General features: G+C 43.9%; 1 protein-coding gene across 3 annotated transcripts in view; it reads left to right on the forward strand.

Annotated features, from left to right (window-relative positions):
* Positions 1 to 14,269, forward strand: part of cadm1a (cell adhesion molecule 1a) — a 319,800-nt gene that overhangs the window by 204,608 nt on the left and 100,923 nt on the right. The window lies entirely within an intron of this gene.

Here is a 14,269-nt window from a genome sequence, read left to right on the forward strand (position 1 = left end):
CTGGCTTGATGTACACTTCCCCGAGATGTGGCACGAATAGAGCTACTTTGCAGCAGATGTAGCCTATCCTTTTGAAGTGCTCTTTGCTTCTCCGCCAGAAGCTATGGTGATTGATAGCTGTGATATCCATCGAGGGGAGTGTGCGCCAGTGTGTATGAGGAAGCGCGCAGCATTTGTATGTGTGTTGGTGTATGGCGAGTTTGTTCAGCAGATAAAAATAGTGGCTGAAGATTAGAAATTCACTGCTGATTATAAACTGTTTCCTCTTCTCTGCCACGCTCGGTGAAGTAGGTAGCAGGTGGTTGGGACAGGTGTCTGATGGAGGCTCCGCTGAAAGACATTGAAATGGCAAGCAAATTGGAGGAAGCGTTTTGTGGGGGTTTCCGGTGATTGGTGTCAGGGTTGATGGATGTTACTACCCTGGGATTCAGAGTCTGGGCTGGGTGGCCAAAGAGCCCAGGTGCTGAGGAGGGGGCCAGAGGAAGTGGAGAGAAAAAAGGAACCAGGAAAAGAACAAGTTCTCTCCTGGAACATTTATAACCACAAGACAAAGCTGCCTGGCAACCACAGTACAGCCGTCCAGTACCCCGCAGTTGCACATGGAGACTGGATGTGAGCTTATTCTGAACTAAGACTTATACAGCATCGAAATATGTGTTATCCACGTTAAGATGACCTTTATGGGACAAATGGGCTCTCAGTGTGCTGGGTGTGTGTCAGCTTCAGATAGAAAGAGATGACATTAGAAAAGATGATCTCTGGTCCCTGTACTGATTTGTGGAGGTCAGGGGGAAAAAAGGGTAAAGCTTTTTTCATCATAGCAGAGGAAGACAGGGAATGGAGATGGAGAGTCAGAGAAGGAGAATATGAGGAGAAATGGCACTTCAGAGGCGGGCTATGTACACAATCTTCAGTTTTGTTGAACAACAACACCTCGTCAGGCTCTTAATGCTTGCTCCCCGTATCCACTCCGCCCAGCATGCCTCCAGATCAAACGGCCTGGCCCAGAGGAAAAAAATCCATGTAGCTTATTGCCATGTCCCGCGGAAATCCTGTGCAAGTCCTCGGACCGATGTTCGAGCTCAACTCCCATGATCTCGCCCACCTCCAAGCTGCTGCAGCCCAAAACAATAGAGTCCAGAATCGCTCTGCTTTTATCGCTCCTTCTAATCTTAATACCTTTGTAAGTTGGGCCTTAAGTCCAAAGCTGTTTGTTTAATATTGACTTTTCCCAGTAATCCATTTCTAAATAGTAGCAAGTCCTTTTTCAATTGAGACATCACTGAGCTTGTTTTTATCCCTTAACCGTTTTTCCATTTTCCACTCACTTCGCATTTCCCTCCCCTTTGGCGGGTTTATTATGTCCTTTCTTTCTTCTTTCTTCTTCTTCTTCGCTATTTTTTCCCTTTCTTTTTTTGGCCTGGCATAAATATGACAGGCCATGGAAATAGGATTGAGTGGTAAATTGAATTATGGGTGGGCGTAATGTGCCAGTATGGCAGGTGCACACAGTCATGTCTGTGCGGACACCATTGATTGGTGGCAGCTGTGAATGCTGATTCGGTCCCTGAGACAACATCTAAATAGAGTAGCATCCGTCCATGACATTTTGTTGTGAATAAGGACCTTATGTGGTCCAAAATGGGTAACAGACCAGTGCTTGTGTTATTGCGTTTGACAACATGGATAAGCCATCCTGGGTTCGCCGAGACAAGTAAACAAACCGGCCACTCTCAATATCACTTTGCTTGGCAATGCCACTTATCAACATTGGCACTCATGGCTGCCAGCACTTTAAATGTAAACTGTAGGTTTTTTGTAGAACAAACGCACCAGCGATGGCTCGTTCCAGTGGTGCGAAACAAATAGCCCATTCTTTCCAAGCAGACAAGGCTGGCATAGGAATGGCACATTTAACGCAATATAAATGTCCTGCAGCAGTCACCGAGTAATCCAGATCGCAGATCTATTCCAAAGCTCTTTTAGGTATCAGCCGGTCCGCAGATCTATTATCCCGCGTTGACTGGCAGCCGTTGTGTTCCCCTGTGAGCTTCATTCCGCTTTTGAAATGAACAGGCTCTTTTTGCCTTCGTTCCCATGTAGAAATGGAGTGTTTATAAGAGTTCAATTTTCCAAGAGCTGCGCTGAGGCTGGTGGTGCTTATTCTAGAAGAATCTGCGCTATATAATAGCAGTGAAGCAGCACTTCAGATGGAACTGCCAAGCACGTACAATCAGTCCTCTGCCTGAAATGAGGTGGTGTGAAGTGGAAGGACTGTTTGTTCACATGACGGGTTGAGTCTTGAGAGCGGAATAGTCACTCTTTATCTCTGCCCGATTTCCCGGCATAACTTTACATCTAAATGACAACGCCTGGCTTGCTCATCATGTGACACTCCAGGATTCCGTCTGAGAACTCCAGTGTAGCTGTAACCTTTTCTCTGTAATCACTCCTTTTGTAGCTGAATGTCAGTAGATTAATTGAAAACTCGGGGTGGTTTAAAACAACAGCTGACAATTAATACCCGTCTCCTCGCCTGCTCTCTTTTATGGCATTTGGCAGCGGTGCCGTTTCACAGTCTGGAGAGTTCATGGAGAGTTTGGAGTGAGTTTAGCGACACATTTATCGACCTGCATCGCACCGTATTCTTCTCTGTTCTTTCTCTATTTCTCTCTCTCTCTTTCACTGTCGCTCCCCGTCTCTCACCCATTTGCTCCCTCGCTCTCTCACTCTTGCTTCTTTGCTCTTTCTCTTTCCCTCTCTCACTCACACTCACATACTCCCCCACACGCAGCTCCTGAGAATGAGCACGGCCCCGGCCTGCAGCAATCCTCTGAGGTAAATGTGTTTTAGTCCTGAGTGCAGCAGGGGGAGATGAAGACAGCCTGGGCCAGTGATGAATGACGGCTCCTGTAAGAGCAGCTGCCCCATTTCCAGCCAAATGCTGTGATTCGCGCACACACACACACACCATTCTCTCCCTATTCTCCGGGTTCTGTGGAAAAAAACGACCTCAAAGCTTTCTGGAGGATTGCGCATGGCCCCATCAGGTGTCTGAAAGGATCGAAATGATGCATGTTAAGTCTCTTGGGATTTGTTCAAAGGACCTTTTCTCTTTTCATAGCAGACATACTAGTGGAAGGAACATTGTCTTGGGTTATGTGACATCACACAAAGGACTCTTTCAAGAGCTGAGTTTAAAGGGAAGCATCTTCTATGCTTTCTGTGGCTGTGGCCTGTGTGGGACATCTATAATTGGTCAGAGTCATGCTCTCATACATATATGCAGATAATTGGTGTATATTAAGTATTTATGGGTGTCCTCAGCAACGGTGCCATGTCAGCTTGTTGGGCTTTTCCTTTTGTACCGTTCCGTGGCCTTAATGCCCCCGCAGAGATTGAAACTGACGCACTTATGTAAGCTCTACAGCAGAGGCAATCGGAGTCAGAACGCAGACTGCTGGCCCATCTGTGACACTGACTCCAGGGATGAAATGGATGTCTCTGCTGCTCACTGCTAATGAGCTGCCTTTATCTACCAATTAAACACAGGACAATGAAAATGTATTTGCCATTGTTTACAAATCAGTCAAGCAAGGCGCCTCCTCTTCAGGCCTCTGCTTTCGCCCGCATGGCATGAAGAACAGAGCAGGCCATGGCACATTTGAAAAATACATAGGAAATTGTGTGAGGCCTTTATCACTTTCTGGCTACCAGACTTTTAGCGAGGCTATTTGGGGATTCGGTACCGCAACGTGTGTAAAAATATTCCTTGTTGTGGAAAATGAGTGTACCTTTCCTTTGTCAGGGTGTGGTGGGAAAAGAACTGTGAATGCCTGTGATTGTGTGTGTCTCTTTTGCCTTGTCAGATCCAGTGCAAACTTACTCCCCCCACCCTCCACCCCCTTCATCCTGCCTCTCTTTATCCCACTGTACAGCAATGCACACATTCTGGCTGACTGCATCACTTGTTCCTGCTCATGCATTCTCTGCAGATTTAATTACACGCTTTTCTGGATCCATATAAAAAAGTAGGAGAGAGAATGGAGGAAGCCAGATAGGGAATGAGAGAGGGAGAGAGGAGCAGGGAGAGAAGCAGAGAGAGAATGAGGGAGAGGTTGAGGCCAAGCAGATCCCTGGAGTCATGTATTTATGTTGGGGGAGAAATCAGTCCGGTGGAGTGTTTCTGTAATGGCACCCTACTGTATAATGATCTGCGATGACCTCCCAAATGAGGGGATTAAGCCAGGGCTGTCTGGAGCAGAAATAATGGGCCCAGGGCTCAGTGGGGTTCCTCCACACTCTCTTCCACCTGACAGTGCGCTAACGGCCCACGGGGTCGGTCCCGGGCACCTATCTTGCCCCCCCTTTCCCACTTTCATCTACATCCCCCCGATCAGGCCTCCATTAAGGTGCCCCACCCATACCACTCGCATCATCGAGTTGGGAGAAAGCCAGGCAAGCTGGCACAGTCGCAGCGGAGTACTGCAGTAGTTTTTTTCAGTCAGTCCTCCTAAAATTGTAAAACTCATGAATTCCTGAGGTTACCGCAAGGAAATTGAACTCAAATGGCTCATAGAGTCGTGAAAATATGTGCAACTTTCACGTTAACTGATTTTACGGTTGTGTGGGATGACTAGCCAGTACATTCTCTGATACTAATAAACACAGTAGATAAGCCAATGTTGGCTCATTCCTTAATTTACCCTATACTATACTACTATACTACTTTACACTATACTACTTACACTATTCTACACACGCACAGCTTGTATAATCTCCATAGAAAAGCACTGACCAACAGAATGGGACGCTCTGGAGCAGCCGCACATGTTCCTAAGGGTTGGGCTGTGGAGCACTGGAACTGGGTTCTCTGGAGTGATGGAGCACCATCCAATAGCTTTGGAACAAGTTGGAGTGGTGTTTATGATCCAGGACTAATCATCCAACATTAGCACTTGACCTCAGTAGTGCTCTTGTTGCTGAATGCAATCAGATCTTTACAGCAGTGTTCCAACATCTGGTGTAAAGCCTTTCCAAATGAATAGAGGCTGTGACTGCAGCAAAAGGGGAACAAATTCCATATTTATTCTCTTGATTTCAGAAGATGTGCTGGATAAGCAGCGAAACTTTTAGACATATAGTCTATGTTCTGTTCATGGGATGAGTTTACCAGTAGCAGAGGACCATGCAAATGCAAACATCTGGTAATTTGGTGGTGTGACAGTTTTCCTACTTAACAACTTGACCATTAAACCAGGGTTATTTTATAAATGTTCTGCCTTGATTACAGCCACAGTTCACAAGTGTGCTGACTTGGTGCTCTTCTGCTTTAGTCTGCAGATTTTGGGGCAGTTGGAGGCAGTTGGCACAGAAGTTAAAAAGTCTGCAAGAGGCAAGGACTCTGATTTCATGCTTTCTAATCTAGTTTCTGGCCAGTTGCACTATATCAAATGTTTGATTTTTTTCAGCCGGAATCTGGATGTAATCTAGAAGTTTATGCTATTCCAACATTTCCTAACCCTGGTCCTGGAAGCCCACTGCCCTGCACATTTTAGTGCTATCCTGCTTTACCACACCCACTTCAGCTCAGCGATGGGTTATTAATGAGCTAATTAGTTGGATCAGGTGTGTTGGGAGCAGGAAAAACATCAAGGGTCACGGGCCTCCAGGACCAAGTTTGAGAGCCACTGTGCTAGTCAACAACTCAAACTGACAAAATCAAATAAATACATTCTGTCAATAGCCAGTGGTCATTGAGAGTGCAAAATTCTGTTGTACTTCCATGTTTCTTTTGGTATTGGAGTCTCATAGTAACCGCTGAGCACATTATTTTGCATTTGCTTCATGTGAGTTGGAATGCCTCGTGTGTGACCCATAATTCTTTAGTCGCCTTGAAAATATATCTAAATCAGGAGTGATGCACCCAGTGTTTTCATAATCTGTTAAAACTCTAAAGGACCCACTGAATTCATTTTTTCCTCAGAATTTTGTGTTATCTAAATATTGTCAGCGTTCAGTCTCCAGTCGATACTTTCCAGATATGAAAACTGAGCTGCAAACAGCTCATTTTGAACTTGTCATGGTTGTGATGTCAAAACCACAAACACATTTACATATTACCACACATTCAGCTTAAAGCAGTTTAGCAGTAGGGCAAAATGATTAGACATTGTACTGTTCTTGGCTGTTGGGAAGCAAATGTATCATTGCAGCCCTTCAGAGGATCCAGATATGAAATGAGTGACTTAAGTTTATTTCATTGCATTGCAGTTGATTCAGTGCTCCTGAGGTTTTGAGTCTAAACTTTCTAAACAGTCTAAACAGTTTCTTTAATGAGGCACAAAGAAGGGCAGCCAATCAGAGGGTGTTTACTTATCAGTCTTAAAGGCACAGTGATAAAAGTTGCCTGTTTAGCTCTGAGGGATAAATAGAGGTTGGAATATGTCAGGTCTTAATAAAGTCTGACTGTTTATGGTACATAAAACCAGAGTAACATCATAAGTGCATTTCAGAGGAAAAAAAATGGAGCATAAGAATAATGTAGACTGTAAATGTAGACTCTTTCAAATTTGTTTAATGTATCCAAGGCTTTAGAGGAGCTGAGCAAACGCTGAGACAGAGAGTTCAAGCCTGAGCTGCTTTATGCAGGCGGTGGCAGCTCCTGTCACTGAGGGAGTTTATTGTTTGGGTTCAGCAACTCCTACTCCGTATCAAAGCGATGAGAGTTTCAATGTAGTCACGCTGTTGCTAAAACCTGTCGTCGCTGCGTTCCTCCAGCAGATAAAAAAGAGCCGCCACTGAGCACGGTTTTTAGCTCCTTTCTGACTGTATCCCGTTTCCGGAGTGATGGGGAAGACTCGTTTGGAAGTCTTGGCTTTTGCTGCGGCAGCATCAGGTGGGGAAGCACTGTGCCATGTCAGATACATCACTCATTACACTGCACTGTAACAAGAAAACAGAAAAGAGTGGAGGAGGAGTGAAAGCATGTTGAATGTCAGAGGCAGCCTTTGTCGTATCTGTCAGCAGTGAGGGAATCTGGAAGCTCCTATCTTAGGGGCAAATATGTAGCTAATGGCAGCGCAGTGGCCGCTCTGTCTTTTGTGTGGGCTGATCCTGGGGATTAAAGCGTCCATCTCCCTGCCCTGTTCTCTGTAATGGCATTAGGAGAATGGATATGTTTTAGTATTCCATCAAAGAACATCTGATACGAGGGGGCAGGCTGATTTAATTAAGTAGAAAGCAAGGCCTGAGAGAGAAAGCGAGGAAGGCGGAGGGGGGCTTGGCTGCATTGTGTCGTCTCTCTGCAACCAGGCATGGTCATTTCTCTTCTGAATTCCATGAGAATGTTTGGACAAAATTAATCTTGTCCAAGCCTCTCGATAATGCATCGATGAATAGATATCCGAGACAGTAAATCCTGGCCATCTCCTCCGGAAGAGAAACTGGCCCTCTGCTTTGTTTTGCAGTGCTGCAGTGTTTGAAATGACCCCCTTTTTTGTGAAATCCTCACCTTCAAACTACCACTGCTCTGCCTCCGGAGGCGGCTTTCATTCTTCACACAAAACCTTAACGGCGACTGTGCTCTTCTATTTCTTAATGCAAAAATGTTCGAAGGTCTTGTTATTTGTTTATATTTTCATTATGATTGTACCCCACTCCTTCAGAACACTGACCTTTTCATTCCTCACAATAGACAAAAATGTTTCGGTTGACACAAAGTGTACGAGAGCGGGCTCTTCATGGTCTCTGCCGAGTCCATTGTTCAGGGTGCAGTATTGATTTTTCGCACTGAATGTAACGTGTTTTTGTGCCGGCTGAAGGACACTTTAAAATATGTGACATTGTGTTTCAAATCCTTTATTACTGTATCCCTGAATGACTGTGTGAATTCTTACTTTTTAAAAAGTCCTCAGTGGTTTAAGTGGGTGTCATTGTTTAGCTTGCCTAATTAGAAATTGGTTTATTCTCATAGACGTGAAGTGATTTTTTTTCTTTAGCACACAACCTTTTCATGGAAGTATTTGGGATATGTGTCAGCACCTTTGACATGCTAACGTGCTTAAAACGCCTGCATTAGTGGATATGTGAATCCTCAGTTAGGCAGGAGGAAGTGAGGTAAACAGAAAGCAGAGGTAACCATTATACAGCTTTTTTTTTAGTGCTGATTTTTGCTTGAGATGAAAGCTAGTAGGCCTCTGCTTGTAACAGAAGCCTCTTATTCAGATCTTATTCAGATAACCACATGGAAATAGCTGTGGTTTATGGTTAAATGATTTCTTTTTCTTTGTTTTATCGTTCATTTGACAAAAATTAAGCTTCAACAAACTTCAACTTTTATTTGCTCCTGCATCCACTTCAGAGTTAGGGTTCGTCTCAAAATTACTGGGAGAAAAAATGCTGATATCATTTTTATTATGTTATTGCTTTTATTATCTCTATAAGTACATCTGCTGCTGCCTCCAGGAACATTACTATTGATGTGTTTCATACTACAGAGATACTGCTAATATTACTATTATTAATAACAATAATAAAAGCACCTTTTCGTCTGGTAAGTATGTGATAGTTCCTACCACTGAGATGTGGGAGCTGACAGAGATAGCATGTAAGGTAATGCTTAAAGCAGTACTACGTAAGATGTTTTGCTAAAACTGAAAGAGTTAACATTACTGAATCAGGAGAAAACAACAAGCAAAAATATGCTATGCATGAGTTGTTGTGAGTCACCCTGTAAAGCCTGAAATAATACGTCTGCACATATTAACACCACACATACAGGCTCACAACGAGGTTCCGGCATGATGTTTGCATTTCAAATGGAAATTCCACATTATACTAATAATGATATGATGAAGTTTTGACAGAGTTCTCCTTGAATAGTCTTTCATCACACTCTCAATCATCAGATTCATCTGTTTGGGGAAGGGGTCCGAAGCACAACCGACATTACAAAATGTTTTTTTGCACGTTGTATGAAATTACATAGTTCCACCAGAGAGGTCCCCCCAGATTTTACATAGCTTTACATAACTTTAATCTTGGTCAAATAACAAATAATAGCACAGTTTAGTTAAAATTGTGGTTGTATTTTATTGACATTGTTAATTCAGCCATGAAACTGTCATTAATCGAATAAGAAAGAACTGTACAATGCTGTGGTGTCTGTAGCTGCTTAGCTTAGGTTAGCTTAATTGTCTTAGCTTGAGAGCTGAGACACGACAGTGTTTTTCCCAAGACCTGAAGCCGTTTGATCTGATGTCTGAATCCTAATGCTATGGTCTGAGGATGACCTGAAATATACACCATACTATAGGTTGCTTTTTTGCGCAGGAGTGATATCTGGCTGCAGCAAAAAGTGTGTTCAACCAACACAGCTCAACAGCCGCATTTCTAGAGCAATCTCATCTGTTAGGTACAGCAGAAGAGGTATTTATGTAGAATATGGTAATACTAGTATCTTGCTATGACATACATATGTTTTTTTAATCTAGTGGTGATTTTTTTACTGTCATGGAGCTGTTACTGCAGGAACTTAGTCGTCACTGGACACAGACCTATTGACAAGTGTCCATAAGTCCACATGCCACAGGATTCATCTTAAACAACCTTTATTACCCCACAGCCTCCTGCTCAATTCTCCACCTCCTTGAACTCCTGAAAGCAACATTTTACTCTTTTTTTTAAAACATCTAACAGCATTTTATGGAATTTGAGCCTTATCATTTTTGACTGAGATGTGGTGCATTTGCTGAGGGTGTGACGGAGGCCATGGCGAATGTAAATGTCACCTCGTTGTTGGGATTGTTAATCAGAATTGGATATTAGATCGACTTTTTCCTGCAGCAAGATAAGCGGCAAACGTGTCTTTTAACTCCTGCAGCGTGATGCGGAGTTAAACTGCACTGTTCAGAAAGACATGGTTGAACATCCCTGTTGATGCCATGTTGACCACACCACACATCCCTGCCCTTTCTATCTAGTTCCCTTTGAGGTGGAAATAGGACTGCGCTCTCCTAACCTTTTAATTACATGAAGGCCTGGCAGGTCCCATTTGAAGTCCTCTTTGCAGCCTTCAGTCAGGAGTCTATGTACCAAATGACTGTATAGATTCACACTCATGACAAGTATATTCCTACCACCTATCAGGAAGGGAGGAAAGACCTTTAGCCTTCAAAGTATCCCTGAAAAGGCCAGCCCTTTTGGCAGGTTAGTGGCCACGCTGTTGGCCAGCCTTCAGTGGATTCTCTTGGAATGTCATATAGCAGTGCCAAGCTTTCACACTGGGAGGAAATTAATCCCCAAGATTATTCTGCATGGTGAAAGGAGCCTGGCGCTGCACGTCGAATTTCAAACCGTCTGGATTACCGGCTCAGTTTAGCTCATGGAGACGCGGTGGCATCTCTGAATAAACTCCAAGTTCAGGAAACCTCAAAAGTCGCTTCAAAGTCAGAGGCTGATGGAGGTTGCGGATGCTGGAGAAGGTGACCCCTCTTTCTTTCTTTCTTTCTTTCTCTCTCACTCTCTCTCTTCCTCTTTTTCCCCTTACCCCTCCCTCATGTGAGGTGGCTTGAGGACAGCGGGGTGAATATTCCCATCAATGAGGAGCTTATCAGAGTGGCAGCAGTGGTGTCTAATCACAGCCCAGCAGACACATCATAAATCCCTCCCTATTATGGATCAGGTATACTCTCGCTCCAATCCTCTCTGTCTAAAGTGACCAGGAGGGTCTCTGCTTTTGCTCTTTGGCTTTTTTCAACACTCCCAGATCGGCTGCCACTCTTTCTCATGCCCCTTCCCCGCGCCTAGAAAAGAAAATTCCGAAATGAGGCCTCTGGCAGAGAGAAAACGCTAACCCTCGAAACTGGCTGTGATCTTCATGAAGTCATATGGGTGCGCAAATTTTTACTCGGCAACACTTTTAGTGTCTTCTGCTGGGAAAACAGTTTTGTTTTTTACCCCCTTCTGTCTCAAGCTTCAATGGCAGAGGCTCAAAGAGCAGCTATTTGAATGCTATTGATGATTATGCTTTAATGGAGCTCACTTATCATGTCTAATTTAACACCCCACAGGCAGTGGATTCGCGATTCGAGATGTGCCAATGGTGCCTGGGAGAGCATGTGCTCTCAGAGAGTGGCTGTGGGATACAATACCAGTCTCTTTCCTCCTTTTGCGTGGGAGGCGCACACACCGCGGCCGGCCGCTCGGCGTGAAGTGAGTTGAGGCTGCTCTTTGGCCCTGGCCTGACTATGGAAGATTGCAGTAAGGGCCTGCTAATCATGTCCAAAAGCCCTAGCACAAGCAAAATGCTCTCGCTCGCAGCCCTTACTGTGAGGCCTGGTCAAGAGGACACGGTAATAGGGGATGTTTATGTAGGGGTGGCTATTTCCAGACCAAGTTGCGCTGTGTTTTAATAGTGATTATCATGCTAATGATGCTCGTGCAACGTTCACTCCCTTTCATCCCTGTCTAAAGTGCTCTTGCTCCTTTCCTGCTCTGTCTGTTCTTAATCAGTGCTGTGGTGAGTACAGTTTATTCATATCCAGCGTCCAGGCCTCGTGCAGGCAGGTCTGTGTGAAGTGCTCTCGGGGCTGAAGGGAACGTAAAGAGAGGCACAAGGGCTTCATTAATTCAGCTCATGCACGCTGACCCCCAAGTTAATGCCGCTATCGTTTTGGAGTAGGGAGCCGCTCTCGTGTGGGCTAACTCATGTTTAATGCATTCCTCTGGTTGGAGCGTTTAACCTTACCTTGGGGGCAGGAGTGCAAAGCGGTGACATGGACATCTCCCACCCAAGATGTGTGGCCTTCGAAAAGGCCTGGCAAGACCTCTGCAGGCCCTAAGGTTGACAAACCAATGCAACATTATTCTTATGACATTTGGCATTTACTTAACGTGGCTGGAGCCGTTCGTGTGGCCGCTGTTCCAGAGGTCTGATTTCCTGGGTGGCCCCTGCTCCCCGGTGGCCCTCGACCGGTTAGTGACTGCGCTCAGGCCCATGTCATGAATCCTAAAGCAGCCTTCCAGATTCTACCCACACATATACTACACACATACTGTAGCAGAAAAGTATACAGAGTGAGCAAATACACGTTCAGAGCGATCAGGCAGGTAATTGTACTCAAAACAGTGTTTAGAACAGATTCCTATTTACACAATTTTCCTCTTATTCCAAATATAGACGACTAGTCATGTTTGGTTTTCAAATTTGTTTGTTTGTTGATCGAGGTTTTCACTGGTGCTGTGAGGCTAGTGTAGTTCAAAAGTTGTGGAAGATTATATGCAACCAGTTAGCATCATGCACACTACAATCCTCAAACCATATATAAACTAGAACTGTAAAATGAATGAAAGCACAAATAAAACTCAAAGTAGCACTCGCTTTGAAGTGCTAACCACTGCTGTTTTTAGCTCAGCATGGTTTGAGACAAGAATATGATGATTTAGGCATGCAGTCTGCACAATGCTAACATGGTTTATCAGCTTAAAATATTTTAAATGAAAGAATGCGAAGCAAAATAGATGGAAAAGACTAACAAAACTTTTCACATCAATTCAACCCTGAGAAACAATTTCAAATCAGCTTCAGCCCTTTTCCAGCTTTTAAAATGTGCAAAAGTCAGAGACCCTTTATTATTTACTTTTCCATTAAACGGCCATAATGTTGTAAGTTAGTCATGTTTTGATATCAGAAAAATGCAGAAAACAGGTATTTAACAGAAAACCCACCCCTTTCCCTTTATCACAGCTTCCATTCTTTTTGGAAGAAGTGCTTTCAGTTTTTCAAAGAAATCTGCAGGGATATTTTTCATACCTCTAAGTTTAGTGTTAGAAGCTGGTTGCATTTTCAATTTCTTATGAATCGAGTACGCGACCCAGAAGGATAAGCGGCTAAGAAAATGTGTGTGTGTGTGTGTGTGTGTGATTCAAGTAATCACAAATATATTCAGTGATGTTGAGGTCTGGACTCTGGGGCGGTCAGTCCCTATTTCTGAAAAATAAGCAGCAGATTTTTTGTATGATTTTCAGATTTTTTGTCTATTTCCTTTTCTCTGTAACAGCTTCTTAACATCACATCCTTTCAGACCCATAGTGTTGAGTTGTCTCCTCACAGTGGAAGGATGGACAGAAACACCTCTGAATGTTTTCAGATCTGAAGCAAAAGTGTAGCTTGATTTTCTCGAACGAAAGACGAAAGCTTTAATTACTGTTTACCTTATGGTGGTGATGTTGTACCAGGTATTACACGGTTGTTAGGAATCTACCAAATGTGTATGTTTCTTTGTATGTTTTGAACTCCCATTTTGGAAATTCCTGTTCACGGCTTACTTTCTTTTGACTTTCCCCTTCCTCACGCAAGTAGATTATTTCATAATCTGAGAGAGGAAAAACTTATTTAATGGCTGTTTTAAATGGAAATTAAATAAATCTCTGTATTTTGCACAGTACTGCCTATTAGCTCTGATGCTCCAGTAAAAAACTAAAGATGCAAACTTCAGAAAGCAAAAATGTTCTGACTGATGAACTACATTTGGAGTCACAGAACAATTATATACCTTTGATTCTTGGGTGAACATTTGCTTTAATGTGAAACCTAGCCTTAAGGCCTCAGCTGCAGTTTTGAATGTACATTTTTGTCCCTGTATGGATGCTGCAGCCTATTGGATTGTGCTGGAAGATCATTTTCTGTGGTCATTTCTGTGGTTAGACAGACCTATGACTTCAAGCATATCTCACGTGTTATCTAGCTGAAGCTGTTGTGGTTATCGTGGCCAGTGCCAGGCAGATACAGTGGACTCACTGTGACAGAGAAACCAGGAGTGACACAGAGGCTGGAGCAAGAAGTCTGTCTGTGTGCTGAATAGCTGTGGCTGCAGCTTCCTGCATATTGAAATAAGAATGATAATTACTGTGTTGCCAGGACGGAAATTTGGCAAAAACGCGAAGGAGGAAATTGGTTTTCTAATCAGAATCTGACTCGGAGCGCAATTCATCCACTCTCTTTGCCTGTAAGTGCTTTTTAAAACAGTGCTGTGGATTCCAGGGCCAGTGCATTAGCCCCCTGATTTGCAGTAGTGGCTCGGGCTAGAGAAAGGGAGAGGCTGAGCCCAGGTGCTGTTGACATGCTGTAATTAATGAAGTTCCAGGGTGTGCGGCGCTGGGAGAAAGCAGTGAACGTGTTAAGGTAATGTTCTATGGGAGGCTTCACGCGGGGCTCGGATGATTTCTCTCCTCCAGTTTAAAATTCATGACTCCCGCTGTTTTATCA

Source organism: Colossoma macropomum, unplaced genomic scaffold (genome assembly GCF_904425465.1).
Source record: "Colossoma macropomum unplaced genomic scaffold, Colossoma_macropomum, whole genome shotgun sequence".
NCBI lineage: Eukaryota > Metazoa > Chordata > Actinopteri > Characiformes > Serrasalmidae > Colossoma > Colossoma macropomum.